Here is a 14,163-nt window from a genome sequence, read left to right on the forward strand (position 1 = left end):
CCTGCCCATGCAAAAAACAAACAAGCAAACAAACAAACAAAAATTATAGACTAGATTTTTTAAAATACTGTGAACCGGGATCTGTTCATTCAGGACCCTGGAATGGCTGGGTGATCCTGGAAGGAATTATTGACAGTCTGCTGCTCCCTCTCTCAGGCTTCCTGGCTGTTTCCTCTCCTTTGTGTTTTACTATTTCTTCACCTCCTATTTTCCTATTCTTTCCCCTTTTACTCCATATATCTCTCCACTTTTCCTGTACTTTCTCTCATTTTCTATAATGGGATACTCTTTTTTCAACCCCACAAGGGACAACCAGGCCTAATGGGACTGGTTAATTTCTAGGTGGAGGTGTTTTTTTTTCTTTACTTGGAAAACTATTTCATTTTCCTAATAAGAGAATATTATATATTTGTAGTGTGATGTTAATCTGTTATTCATTTATTTTTCTACCCCAAGTATCTAAGCTAATGGCTGCTTTTGTGCTAGAATGGCAGGGTTGAGAAATTGTCACAGAAACTGTTTGATCTACAAGCTTAAATATATACTAACCGTCCTTTTTCAGAAAAGTTTGCTCACTTCTGCTGTAGAAGTTTAAGTCTACTATGGGGAGTGGTTGGGAGAGTAGAGGCCAAAGAAATAGACATTTTTTTTTCACCTTAATTATAAGATATGCTAACAAGGAAAGCAAAGCTCTTTGGGTTTCTATTCTATCCTACATATATTTCTTTTATAGCACTTATAGACTGTTTATTCAACAAACACATGTTGAGAACCTATTTTGTGCCTGGCATTCCATTTATCATGGAAGACATGGCAATGAAAAATGATAAAGTATTGTCTCTCTCCATGGAATTTACAGTCTAGACCAGGAGCTGCAAATCAAAATACCTACAGGGACCAGGCTGGTAACATATATGAGTGAAGCAGCACAGTTGTAAGATACAGACTCAACTTTCTTTGACTTTTGAATATGCTGAAATAGTTTTTGCTTTCGCAGAATTCATGTTGTATTCTAGTTTTCCTGAAACATGAGATCCTCCTGGATTATTCTTCACTTTTCTGATTTTGGTAGATCACATTTGAAGTATATTTCTCTCCTGTGAGAAAAACAACTGTATATGGTGATAAATGACAGCTGACACTTGGCTCTAGGGTTGGGGAGGCAATGGGGAGTGTTGGGGTTGCTGTCACACTGGAGACCAATGCTTTTTTCAAAGGGAACACCAGCTACTAAGCAAGAGAATATTGTCACAGAAGAATGCTCAACCTTCTTTCTTTCTTTTTTTTTTTTTTGTAGGAAGGAAGAAGTTGGATAGCTGATATCTGGATTTTTATGTGAAATTCTAAATGTTGGCTCAATTTAAAAATATGCTGAATATAAATTATCAGCACTGAATTAGGTATGTGAATGTGGTTAAAAGGGAAAATTTAGATTACTATAATAAAAATTGAAAGAAAAAGTATAGGACTGTACAACACAATGAACCCTATTGTAAATGATGGGTTACGGTTACTGGTACAAATGTACCTCACTAATACAAGGTGTTAATAACAGAGTGATATATGGGAACTGTATTTTATTTATTTTATGTGTGATATTTCTGCAAACCTACAATTTCTCTAACAAACCAAGATTGTGGAGGCTAAATTATATATATATGTGTTAGTAAATTGCATTTACACTTCACCAGTATGTGTTCTCTGTGTGAGAATTGTTTATAATCCTTGGGAAAGGTACCTTGTTTTATTAGTAAAAATCTTCTCAGTGATTCCTTAATTGTGAGCTGGTGTTCCTATTTTACAGATAAAAATGAGGTTCAGACAAAGTCCTGAAAATCTCTTTCTCTTTCCCCAAGAAGAGAGTATAAAAAACACAGACATTTTGGAAAATTTAGTGAGTAGGTAAAAGTTCTTTGCAAACCATAAAGCATTGTACAGATATTGTCTTATAAAGCAGTAAAATTGAAGAGCCTCCACATGCTTTGGAGGTTGAGGAGAAAGAGGTTCCTTTTGATTTCTTGTAGAAAATAGAGTTTGAGATGAGCCAAAGAAGGCGAAGTCTTTGGGAGGTCTGAGGAAGGAAGGCCTTCCAGGCAGAGGGAACTTCCCGAGCAAGATCAGAGCAAAAATGCCTATGAGAGCACTGGTGTTTGAGAATGGGCATTCTAGAGAGAAATGTGTATCTCTGTGTTCATTTAGGGAACTGTAAGTATAATTGTGTGATTGGAACATGTTTGATCCTATCGAAAACATATTTGAAGATGTAGGAAATTGCCAATTGTAGAGGCCTTGAAGGGCCAGGTTGGAGAATTCGGATTTTGTCTTGTAAGAATTGTCAGGTTTTAAGGAGGCAAGAGATATGCTTATATTTCAGTTTAAGGGGGAAATAAATTCTTTTAACAGTGGTAGATATGATAGATTGCTATGGGGAATTGGCCAGAGGCTGGGAAGTCAGTTCTGTATACTCTTTTTCTTGTCTCCGATAAAGGTGGATTTTATTGCTGCTTTTATAATAAAGAATAATAAGAAGAGGTTTGGATCTGGGCTGTAGATTTCTATCAGATATCTCAAAGGACTTTTACATCACTGAATTTGCTCCTTCTGACACCAGAAGTTAAGTAAAGTGAAAACTATGGACTGAATGAAGAACATTAGTTTTTGTTTAGAAAAATTTCAAGTATGCAAAGAAAAAATCATTTTGATGGTACCGCCTGATAGTCTGATGATCTTGAATTTGAATGCACTGGATTTATGTCCTAGATTGCTAATGATGGCATGCTCTTCCAGGCTGTTGGTGAGAAGCTCTTACCATCCCCCCTTCTCTTTTTAATTGTCATAATTCATCTTTGTTTTATTCACTTGCTTCAGAATATCATCTAGTTTAACAACTCAACTATTTGTTTTCTTGTCCTCATTTCTGGGTTGCTTAGGCACGTTGTTTTCGTTTGCATATTTAAAATTTTTCCATTTTTCTGTAGAATCCTTTATCTAACAGACCATCGCTTGTCTGCTCCTTTTGAAAGCTGCTTTTCCAGGCCTGCTGGAGATAGGCTGGTTGGATAAGAAACAGTCAAGAGAATTTCTCCAGTATCTGTTTTTCCCATATTTAGGTCACTATTCTCCATCAATAGATGTTTAAAGAATGTAGGTGTCTGATATCTCTTTGAAAGTCTGTAATTCCTACTTTAGCTCCTAAGAAACTATCTCAAGAGAAAACTAGAAAAATAAATCCCTAGTAGAAGGAGTTAATGCAGGTGGAGTCAGATTAGCATTATTCATTAACCTCAGTAGTTTGTGCTGGTTAATAATCACTAACATACTGCTCTTTGGAAGACTACTTATTAGGTGGTGTAAATGTCCCTTCAAAGACATTCTTGCTATTTCATTTAAAAGACAATGAATTACACCTGGACAGCTGCCATCTATAATTTCTATCTAGTTGAACTGCCCTTCTACATAGCATATTAAATTTTAGTGCTGGGGAAATTCCCTCATCAAGTAATATCTTGTTTATCTAGTGGGGAAAAGACTTGAAAATGAGAATAATGTCAGGAATGAGGATAGCTTTTACATATTATTTTTGACACAAATTGTTTTACATTTGTTTTTAAAGTGCCAAGTATATATATAATGAGATCGGGAAATATTTACAGTGTGGACATATCATTTTAAAGCAGACTCATAATTTATGGTACTGAGTGAGAGAACTCGAATTCTGGAAACAGACAGACTTGGGTTCCATCTTAGCTCCATCACCTATTGGGTGTGCCTGGCTAAATTATTTAACCTCTAGAAGCCTCAATTTTGTCAGTGCAAAATGAGGAAAAGAGCTACTTTATAAGATGGGTTTGAGAATTAAATAGACAGTATATGGAAAGCACTTAACAAAGTACAGGCATAGAGTACGTCCTTAAAAAAAAGTTGCTATCATTATTTAATGAATCAGATTCTTCCAGGAATTAATATATTCCTTGTTTTAAGTTTGATGTACAATTATGGAGTAAATAGTTTCAGACATTACTCAAGTTCTTATATGATCTTTTGTTTTTTTTTTTTGCATATTGCAATCTTAGAATATTTTCTTAAAAAATTTAAAGTGACAAATAATTTTGTTGTGTGTGTGTGTGTGCATTCCAAACCTCTCTAAAAGAGAGTTCAACTTGATGCTTAAAAATAATACAAATTAGGACTTCTATTTTCAATCATGGGTTTACTAATTAATTCAGAAAAACACTCCTGCTGAGAACAACTAGAGGAGCTATAAAAAGTATAAGAATCATTTATTTGAAGATATCAAAGAGCTAATAAGGTAGTGAAGAATTCTGAGGCCAAGATTCATAAGGCAACCCAGAGTGGAAGCCAGAATCTGGGGCCTCCTTTACTTTAGAAGTTGCTAACAGTTCCAAGGCGAGAGCTGGAAGTTTGAGAAGCTGAGAGATATTACAACTTCTTACAACTAAAAGGGAGAAAACTTGAATTTTTAGAGCCCACCTTAAAAAAAAAGAAAAGCCTGGATAAATAACACAATGTATTTGTTGGGACTCTAATTCCTGTCTCTATGAGTTAGCATATTCTCCAGCATTTTCTCAGTAGCTACCGTGAGGCATAAATTAACATCCCAAATCCATAGCAATCTAGTTTGCTTTGATATCAATTTAACTTCATAGTATATCCATACTATATTTCTATATCCCTCCACCACCCACCTTTCTGTGGTTCTTATCACAAATTACATATATACATTCTGAGTCCAAAACCATTGATTTATCATTTTGTTTTATGCATTTGCCTTTTAGATCCTGTAGGAAGTAAAAAGTGAAGTTACAAACCCAAAATACAATAGTACTGGCATTTATATTTACCACTGTCTTCACCCTCACTGGCAATCTTTATTTCTTCATACAGCATTGATCTATTGCCTATTGTTCTTTCCTTTCAACCTGCAGGCTTTCTTTAGTATCTTATGTTGGGCCAGGCAAGTGATATTGAACTCCCTCAGCTTTTGTTTGTCTGGGAATGTTTTAACCTCTCCCTCATTTTTGAAAGACAGTTTTGCCAGCTATAGGATTCTTGGTTGGCAAGTTTTTGTTTTCAACACTTTAAATATATCATCCCATTGTTTTGTCTCCATGGTTTCTGATGAGAAGTTGGCGCTCAATTTTATTGAGGCTTCCTTGTTTGTGACATGTGGCTTCTCTCTTGGGGTTTTGAGATTTCTCTGTTTATCCCTGACATTCAGCAGTCTGATTACAATATTATGTGACATGGGTCTATATGGATTTATCTTGTTTGGAGTTCCTTGAAAGTGTTTCAAACTACTTTTTTCAAATAAAAAAGTTTAAAATGAAAAATAGAGGAACCATGTTCAATATGTTCAGAGAACCAAAAGACAAGATTGAGAATTTTGGCAGAGTGACACAACTATAAAAAAAAGAAGTTCTAGCCCTAAAAAAATTAATAATTTAAAAGGTGGACGACCCAATGAAAGAGAGTATTGATGGATTGAAAGATATGGTAAATGAAACTTTCCCAAATAAAGAATGGAATATAGAAAAGAGAATAGCAGCCATGAGGACTATAAGAAGAAGATTGATTCTTTAAAAGTCTGATAAAATTGATACAGCCCTGGTGAGAGTGATTAAGGAAAAAAATGAGGGGATACAAAAAACATTTTTAAGGAATAAAAAAGGAACTATCACAGTAAATTCTGATGTTAATAAATATATAACAAGTATATTGTGAAGATCTTATGCCAATAAAGTTGAACATTTATATGAAATGCTCCAAATTCTAGAAAACATGCTACCAATAGTCAGATAAGAAGAATTAGGAAATACAAATAGTCCTATGACTATTAGGTAAATTGAACCCATAACTTAAACTTTCCCACAAATAAAGCTCCAACCTCAGATGACTTCACTAATATATTCCACCATATAATAAGAAATAATGCCAATCTCACACAAATTCTTCCAGATAAGCAAAGAAGAAAGAATACTTTATGTTTTATAAGGTTAGTATAACAATAATAGCTACTGACAAGAAATTATTAGTCAGACTCACTCATTGTGCAGAAGAGTTAACATGCATGTCTGAGAATGCTGTCCTTAGATAAGCCTGCTTGTGGGTTGGTCTTTGGTGGCTCACCATGCCTAAACTATTTGTACAAACAATATAGTTTATACTAAACATCTACTTTACTTTGGGGAGTCTGGAATCTTGGTACATGCTAGGCAGAGGAGCCTATATAATCAGCCCCCAATAAAACCCTAGGCACTGAATCTGAGCTTCCCTCATAGATGACATTTCATGTGCGTTGTCATAATTTGATATTGGAATAATTGTGTTTCCTGTGTGACTCCACTGGGAAAGGATTCTTGGAAGCTGTAACTGTTTTCCTTCAGGCTTCACTCCATGCACCTTTTTTCTTTGCTGATTTTGTTTTACATCTTTTGGCTATAATAAATTTAACTATGAGTATGACTACGAGCTTAATCTTATGAATCATCAAACTGAGAGGTGGTCTTGGGGGGACCCCCAACACACTTAGGTAATATAGATTCAAAAGTCCTAAACAAAATATTAGTTAATGAACTGCAGAAATATATAAAAAGGATAATACATCATGGCCAAGTTGATTTTGTTTCAGAAATGTAAGCTTGGTTTATTTCAAAAATTGATCCATGCAGGGTGGTACAATGATGGCTCAGTGGCAGAATTCTCACCTGCCATGCCAGAGACCCAGGTTCGATTCTTGGCACCTGCCCATGCCAAAAAAAAAAAAGTTCCATGGAATATATCATATTAATAAAAAAGGGGAAAACTCAGTGAAAAAATATTTTATAAAATTCAGTATTTATCTAGAACTAGGACTAGAAGGGAAATTTCGTAATGTTGAAAGCTTTCCCTCTGATTTTGGGATGAGACAAGGATGCCCACTATTAACACTGTACTGTACTGTGAGTACTCACAAATTCAATATGTCATGAAAAAATAATAAAAAGGCATAAGAATTATTTGCACATTATATGATTTTGTCTATAAAACTTAAAAATGTTTGGCAAGGTTGCTAAATACATCACCAGAATTTAAAAATTGCGAGTGTTTTTATATGCCAACAAGAGACCATAGGAAAATACAGTAGCATCAAAATCAAATATCCCAGAGTATATCTAATTATTGTGTAAAAACTCTCCTTTTTTATAATAAATTTTTATGATAAAAATATTATTAGAAGAAATTAAATATGACCTACATATTTCAATGACTGTACCATATTTGTGGATTGGGGACTTAATATAATAAATGTAAAACTCTTTCTAAATTGATTATAGTTTCAAAGGAATGGCAATCAAGTCCAAATTTTTTGGTGGAAACTGACAGGTACATTTAAAATTTATATGATAATGCAAAGGATCTGGAGTAGCCAATATTCTCTTGAAGAACAAAATGGGAACCTGTATTATTCACTAGTTAGAGTTATTGTAAAGATTTAGTAGTTAATACAATATGATTTTGGTAAAAGTATAGACAAATAGAACAATGGAACAGAATAGATACTAGAGAAACAGACTTTATGACAACATTTTCACTGCAGTGCAGTAGCAAAAGGCTGGTTTTTTCAATTAATGTGCTGAGTCCAGTATATATCCATATGGATAAAAAATGGCCCTTACCTCATAAAAGTCCATTCTAGTTGAGTTAGTTGAATAAATATGAAGACGCAAAACAATAAACAATAAAGCTTCTGTAAGAGCATTGTTTAATACTACTTTCTGCTGTGATGGAAATGTTTTATATCTATGCTCCCCATTATACTAGCCACTACCTGCATGGAGCTATTGAGCCCTTGAAATCTCGCTAGTGTGAATGAGGAACTGAATTTTTATACCTTAAACATTTTAACTATTTAAATTTAAACAACCCCCTTAGAGTGGCTACCGTGGTTTAGAGTGGCTATCGGACAGTGATAGCCATTCTTGAATATATTATAGGAAGCTATATTTATAATCATGAGCTATGGAAAGATTTCTTAAATAGGACAGGAAAATTAGCAACTAAAAAGGAAAATGCAATAAGTTGGACTACATAAAAATTAAGATATAATTAAAGGGATGAAAATTTAAGGCACAATATGGGAGAAGGTACTGTTCAGTACATAAAATTGATGGTCTTTTTCAGATTATGTAAAAACTCCTATAAACGTAAGAAAAAGGGAGATAGCCCACTAGAGGAACTTTAAGGGACTTGCATAGGCATTTTTAAAAGAGGACATAAGTAACCAGTAGACCTATGAAAAGCTGCTCAATGTGATTAGTAATCAGGGAAATGAAAATTAAAACTATAATGAAATATTACTATTCTTTTATCAGAAATGGTTAAAATTTCAAACACCTAAAAAACATCCAGCATTGGTGAGGCTAAGAAGCAACAAGAACATCAGTACATTGCTGGCAGCATGAAAGTTGGTCTGACCATTTTGAAAAAGTTTGGTTATTACCTCCTAGAGCTGAAGATAGGTCTACTCCATAACACACTAGCGATTTATCTGACATAAACACAAGCACATGTGCTCCAAAGGACAGGTATAGAAATGTTCATAGCAATTTTATTGGAGATAGCCCTAACCAAGTAAAAACCCAGAGTCATGTCAAGAGTAGAATGAATATATAAATTATGGTAATTTATACAATGGAATTTTTTATAACAATGAAAATGAATGAACTACAGCCACATGAATAAAGATGGATGTCATACAATATAAAGTTGAGCAAAAGAACATATTACGTATGATTTCATTTATGTAAAATTAAAAAACAGACACAACTGAAGCGTGGGTTTAGGAGTCAGGGTGGCAGTTGTCTCGGTGAGGAGTGGTGATTACAAAGGGAAATGAGGGAGCCTTCTGCGCCGTTGACAATGTTGTATATCTTGACCTGGTTGTTGGTAACATGCATATGGTGTGGTATGTTTGTGACAATACTGAGCTACGCAGTTATGTTCTGTGTACTTTTATGTAAGAATGATTAAGATAGGCCATCTTGAATGTGTAAGGAGCGTGCATTCTTCTCAGAAATAAGAAGCAATATAAGCGAGTGTCCATGTCCATGTCAGATCCAGGGTTTGGCTTGTAGTCCAGTCGGCCAGGCTCAGCTGGACAGGAAGGAGCAAAGCTGGCCTTCACACAGCCAGCACGGCAGGTTGGGTAGCTGGTATCTGGGAGACCTGGCAGTGGTCTGCAGGCAGATGTCCTGGCTAGTGGGTTAGGACTCGCAAACTGGCAGCAAGCAGGCAATGAGTGTCCAAGCAGGCAGGTGGTCAATCCAAGGAGGGCTTATAGCAGGTGGTAGTGACCAAGCAATGGTCATAGAGACTCAGGGACCAGCTTCTAGGTCATGGGCAGAGAAAAGATGGGATTAAAGTCTGTGAAGAATAGGGCATAGAGAAAGAAATAAGGCAATGACTCAGCTCTGGAAAAGGGAATGCAATGAGGAGGTTTGGTCATAATAGTCTCAGAGCCTAGAGCTATTTTGAGTCTACAGGTGGGAGTTAAGTGTTTGCAGCTGTGTGGCTTGGAGGCTAAGCAAAGGAATCAGGCTGGTATACAATTTATAGTACCTAGAAAAAAATAATAGAAACATAAAATGTAAGCACCAGAACGGACCTTAAGGCTCATCTGAGCCAACTCCTTTATTTTACAGGAAAAGAGAGTTATTGAATGTCACCTCTATATGAGACTCTGTTAATTGCTTTTTATAAATTAATCCGTCTGATCCTCATAACCATCCTGTGAGTTAAATAGTAGTATTTTTTTTTTAACAGATGGGTCAGAGAAGTTAAGCAACTTCCTCTGTGTCAAAACTCACAGCCAATTATTTTTGCTCATACTGTACTATTCTAAAGCTCTATGCTATTTCCACTTCATCAAATGGCAAGTTATGGCAGAGTCAGATCTAAAATTCAGACTTCCTGGTGTCTAGATTTATTCTATATCCAATATAATAGAAATGACTGTAATTTTATTTATGTGGGCTGACTGAAAAGGGGGAGAATCTAAGATTTCAATATCTCTACACTTGAGCTGAAAACATGGGTTGACTGATAGTTTAACCTGGAAGCATTAAGTTTCTTGTGTTGTAGGGTTGTTGCAAACTCGGATTTGGCTTCAAACATGGAGGGATGATTGAATAGATCAAATTGTATCTTTGAGTTCCAGCTGAAATTTTCTCAGTACCATCTTGGTTCAAAGAATGCTAACAATCAAAGCATATTAAAGTAAAAAAAAAACTTAGGAAAAAATAACAAACTTCCAGCCAACACTTTTGAAGCTCTTTTTGAATGAGAGGTGAGCTGATAGACTGGGGAGAGGCTAATGACACGCTTGCACCCTACTATCACAGATCTGTGCAGGAGTGGGGAAGACAATGGAAGCACTCTGCTGGGACAGAGGAGGAGAAATTTCCAAAGCCACCTGAAAAGCTAAATAATTACAGAGAGTCACCTGAAATTTAGCCTGAAACATGGCATGGACAAGCCACTGAACACCTTTATTCACCCTGTCTGAATTGCAGATAAAAGCTCTTACCTTCTGGAGACATGAGAATATGTGTAATTTTTGGTGTAAGATTCTTCCAACTATTCCACAAAGGGTCTTGTCTAAAGACAATGTATTGTACTTGTAATTTCTTTCTGCATTGTGTCTAGGGAGATTTTAAAAGATGCTACAAAAGGATTAGTTGGGTCAGGGATAATATGGCCCCCATCCTCTAAGAGTTTAAAATCTGTAGATGGAGAACCATTTCCCCCCCTCATTATGTACATGTAGAAATGCAAATGAATACATATAAATATGTATTTAGCATATAGAGATGATGTCATCATGTCAGCATATTGTGTAAATCACCCTCACATTTGTCAAATCAGTTTTCTCTTTCTCTCATTCTGCCATGCCATGTGCTTTGCTCCTTTCCCTTGCTGGCTGCGTCCCTTCTGCATTCCTTTTTTTTTTAATCTCTGCATTTGTTGAGATGCTAGTCTACCGTCAAGGCGTTCTCTAATCACAGCTTTTCCTTGATTTTGTCAGCTTTCCCTGGTCTTTTTTTTTTTTTTGAATCATTACTGTAGTTATCTATAGGATATAATTTACGTAATCCTTAGTTTCTAATTGCTTCACGTATCCCATCTCTCTGACTCAGTTTTAAGCCTCTATAGGAATCTTAGGTTATACATAAGTTTTTGGTATCTTATTGTACCAAGTACATAAAAGGCACTCCACAAATGTTCATTTGCTCCTTCCTCCTTCCCCTCTCCTTCTCTCTTTCTTCTTTCTTTCCTTCTCTTTCTGCCTTCCTTCCTTCCAGGACTTTATTGACCTAGATGAAAAGTTAACATTTTTATTGTAGGGTTTTTCTGTATGATGTCAAATGTTGAAATGTCCTTAAACATCTGGGTATTTGTGTAGTGGTCTCTCGAATGTCCAGAATGACAGCAGACATTCCATTTCAATCCAGTTTTGGAGTAGGTATCATAAACAAGCAAGGCTTCCCATCCAGATATCATTTGAAAAATATGCTTTTGAATAGAGAAATATTTAATGACTATAACATCAAAACAAACCCCAAAACTGTGTGCACTTCACGATAAGGAGCTATTTATGCCCAAACTTAGGTCTGGAGGCAATAAGGAACAGTAGCGACTATAGCTATTACTTACCATATGGAAAGATGGATCTAATTTTGACAGATTTTTCAAATTTTCAAGAAAAAATAGAAATTTCTATTTTTCAAAAAAAGCCTCTTTTTTTTTAATGTTGGTAGTCAATGTAAAATCTTTTGAAACATCCTGTAGGATAAACACAGCAAGTCTGTGGTTCAAATTCAGTTCACAGATCCTACTCTGCAGCCTTTGAGCCCAGGTCTTGGTGAGAAATGTGGATTTTATTATGCATGCAAGGGGAAATTGCTTCATGTGTCCCATCCCTCTGACTCAGTTTTAAGGCACTTTAGGAACCCATGTTCCACGTGTTGAATAGTTTTAATAGGAGTAATATAATGTAATTTGCAATTCTAAAAAAAATAAAATCTCCTGGCCACTGTGTGTGAGGACCTTCTAAGTGGGCATGGGTGGAAGCAAGTGGAATAATGAGATCACTGACATGACCCAAGCGAGAGATGATGGAGGTGGCAATGGAAATGCAAGTATTTGATACACAATTTGAAGTTAAACAAGGAAAGAGCAGACTCAAGGATGTCACACAGAAGTTTGGGTGCAGAGTTAGAACTCAATTTTGAATAATTTCTTTCTCTCATTTCTCACATTTAATGCTTAGTTCACGTATTTCTTTTAAAATTATAGCAGTTCCGCATTGACCCCATCAAGACTTGTCTGTTTTTATTTTTTTAATCAATAGTCTATGATATTTTAAATTTCCGTTTTGACACAAATTTGTCTAGCATAATATTTTGGAATATCTAAGTGGTTTTTGTTATTGACTTGTTTTATTGAATTGTGGTTCCAAAATGGAGGCTGTCCAAATTCTGCTTTTATAAATTCATTGAGATGTTTTTTTGTTTCTAGTATAAAATTGGCCTTTTTGGAAAGCATACCTATTTTTTCTCTATTTCTCTTTACCCAGGCTGCAATGTCTCAAAAGGCCAACCAGAGTTTCTTACCCAGATCTACTTCAAGGAAGAACAATTATGGTTCTATTTGGAATAATGGCTGATTTGCTTTGTCAATTAAAATATTTAATACTAAATTAATCTCATGAGAAGGTAATGCCATACCATTTTTTCACATACTAATTTTCAAGTGAATGCAGTGAGAACTTGCTATCACGCCGTTTACTTTAGATTAGATTTTGACAGAAAGAGATTTCATCTAGCATTTTGTCTGAGGGAGTTTAATCTCTTCCAAGGGATTTAAGTGACTGAAGCTAGGATGTTAGTCCCAGGATACTTTCTCATAACACTACTCTATTCTGAGCCCTTATCCAACCTGCTGGTTCCAGGGACATTCTGCTCTTTCCATCACAGCTGCTCTCTAGTGTGTACTTTGTTTATTTCTGCAGATGCCCTCATTCCTCTTCTTCCCACAAACCCTTATTTCTGTGAGTTCTTTGATAACTGTTATCGAGTACCAAATCTCAGGCACATACATTTCTTGGAACATCCCTTTCTAGATAAATATTTTGCAGCTGCTCTGCAAAGGAGGTGACTATCCTGTACTGCCACTTTTTACGGGCTCTTCTAGCCTCCTTTCTCTTCTCCTTAGTAAGCATTCAAGCACAGACAACGCTTGCTAAACACCAACTTTGTATTGCATTCACCTGATTTTTTTTTTTTTCCAGTTGTCTGTTCTTAGGTTCTGCATGAAACCACTTGGAAAAGTTGAAGAAGCTTATTTTCAAGCATGGGTAATATTTTTGTACTTGTTATTAAAATAAAATATTCAATAGTAAATGTCTTTGTTTATTCTCCATTATTTTGGAATTCAACTTATAACTTTTTTTTTTTTAGGTCTAAGCACTTTATGTGCATTATCTTTATTTAACATCACAACAATAGGTAAGATAGTTATCCCCATTTCACAGAAAAAAATAGGACACACAGGTTAAGCCTCTTGCCTTGTATCAACTTATAACTTTTTATAGTCTCTTTGTGAATAGTTGAACTCCATTTTCGATAGAAAGAAAATATTGAAGAGTCAAATGAAGTCATTTATAGTGGGAACTTATGTAGAAAGAGATTCTTTTGTGCAGGCTATGAAATATCACCAAAGTGAAGGTTGTGCTAACAGTAAGACAGGGTAAAGAATTAAGTTCAATTTTTTTCCCAAATCGTAGTGAATCTTTCTAGGGTACACTGAAAATAAAATACTCTTCCAGTTACTAAGTAAGTCTGAATGCATTATTATAGGAAAAAATTATGTGGAATTTAAATGCAATCTCAGGAAGAGATATGCCTAGGTTAGCTTTCTTGCCTCCTCTGGTCCCCATTTAGTTGCAGTTTGCTTCTGAAAGAAGCAATCAGCAGTGGTTTATGATGCTCAAACATTTCCATGATGCACGCTTACTGAAAATCATTGATGTTTCTGCTTTAACTAGATTTAGCTACTTTGAGCTGAAAGCACTGCACGGCCTGAAATCCCATTTTACTAAACCCA

The 14,163-nt window shown here is 35.4% G+C and overlaps 1 long non-coding RNA gene across 1 annotated transcript; it reads left to right on the forward strand.

Annotated features, from left to right (window-relative positions):
- Positions 1 to 1,295: 1,295 nt before the first annotated feature.
- On the forward strand, positions 1,296 to 13,452 carry LOC143690196 (uncharacterized). The gene is made up of 3 exons (XR_013179030.1): positions 1,296 to 1,400; positions 12,635 to 12,773; positions 13,349 to 13,452. It is a non-coding gene; the product is annotated as an uncharacterized LOC143690196 (long non-coding RNA).
- Positions 13,453 to 14,163: the final 711 nt, after the last annotated feature.

The sequence above is a fragment of the Tamandua tetradactyla genome, chromosome 7 (genome assembly GCF_023851605.1).
Source record: "Tamandua tetradactyla isolate mTamTet1 chromosome 7, mTamTet1.pri, whole genome shotgun sequence".
Lineage (NCBI taxonomy): Eukaryota > Metazoa > Chordata > Mammalia > Pilosa > Myrmecophagidae > Tamandua > Tamandua tetradactyla.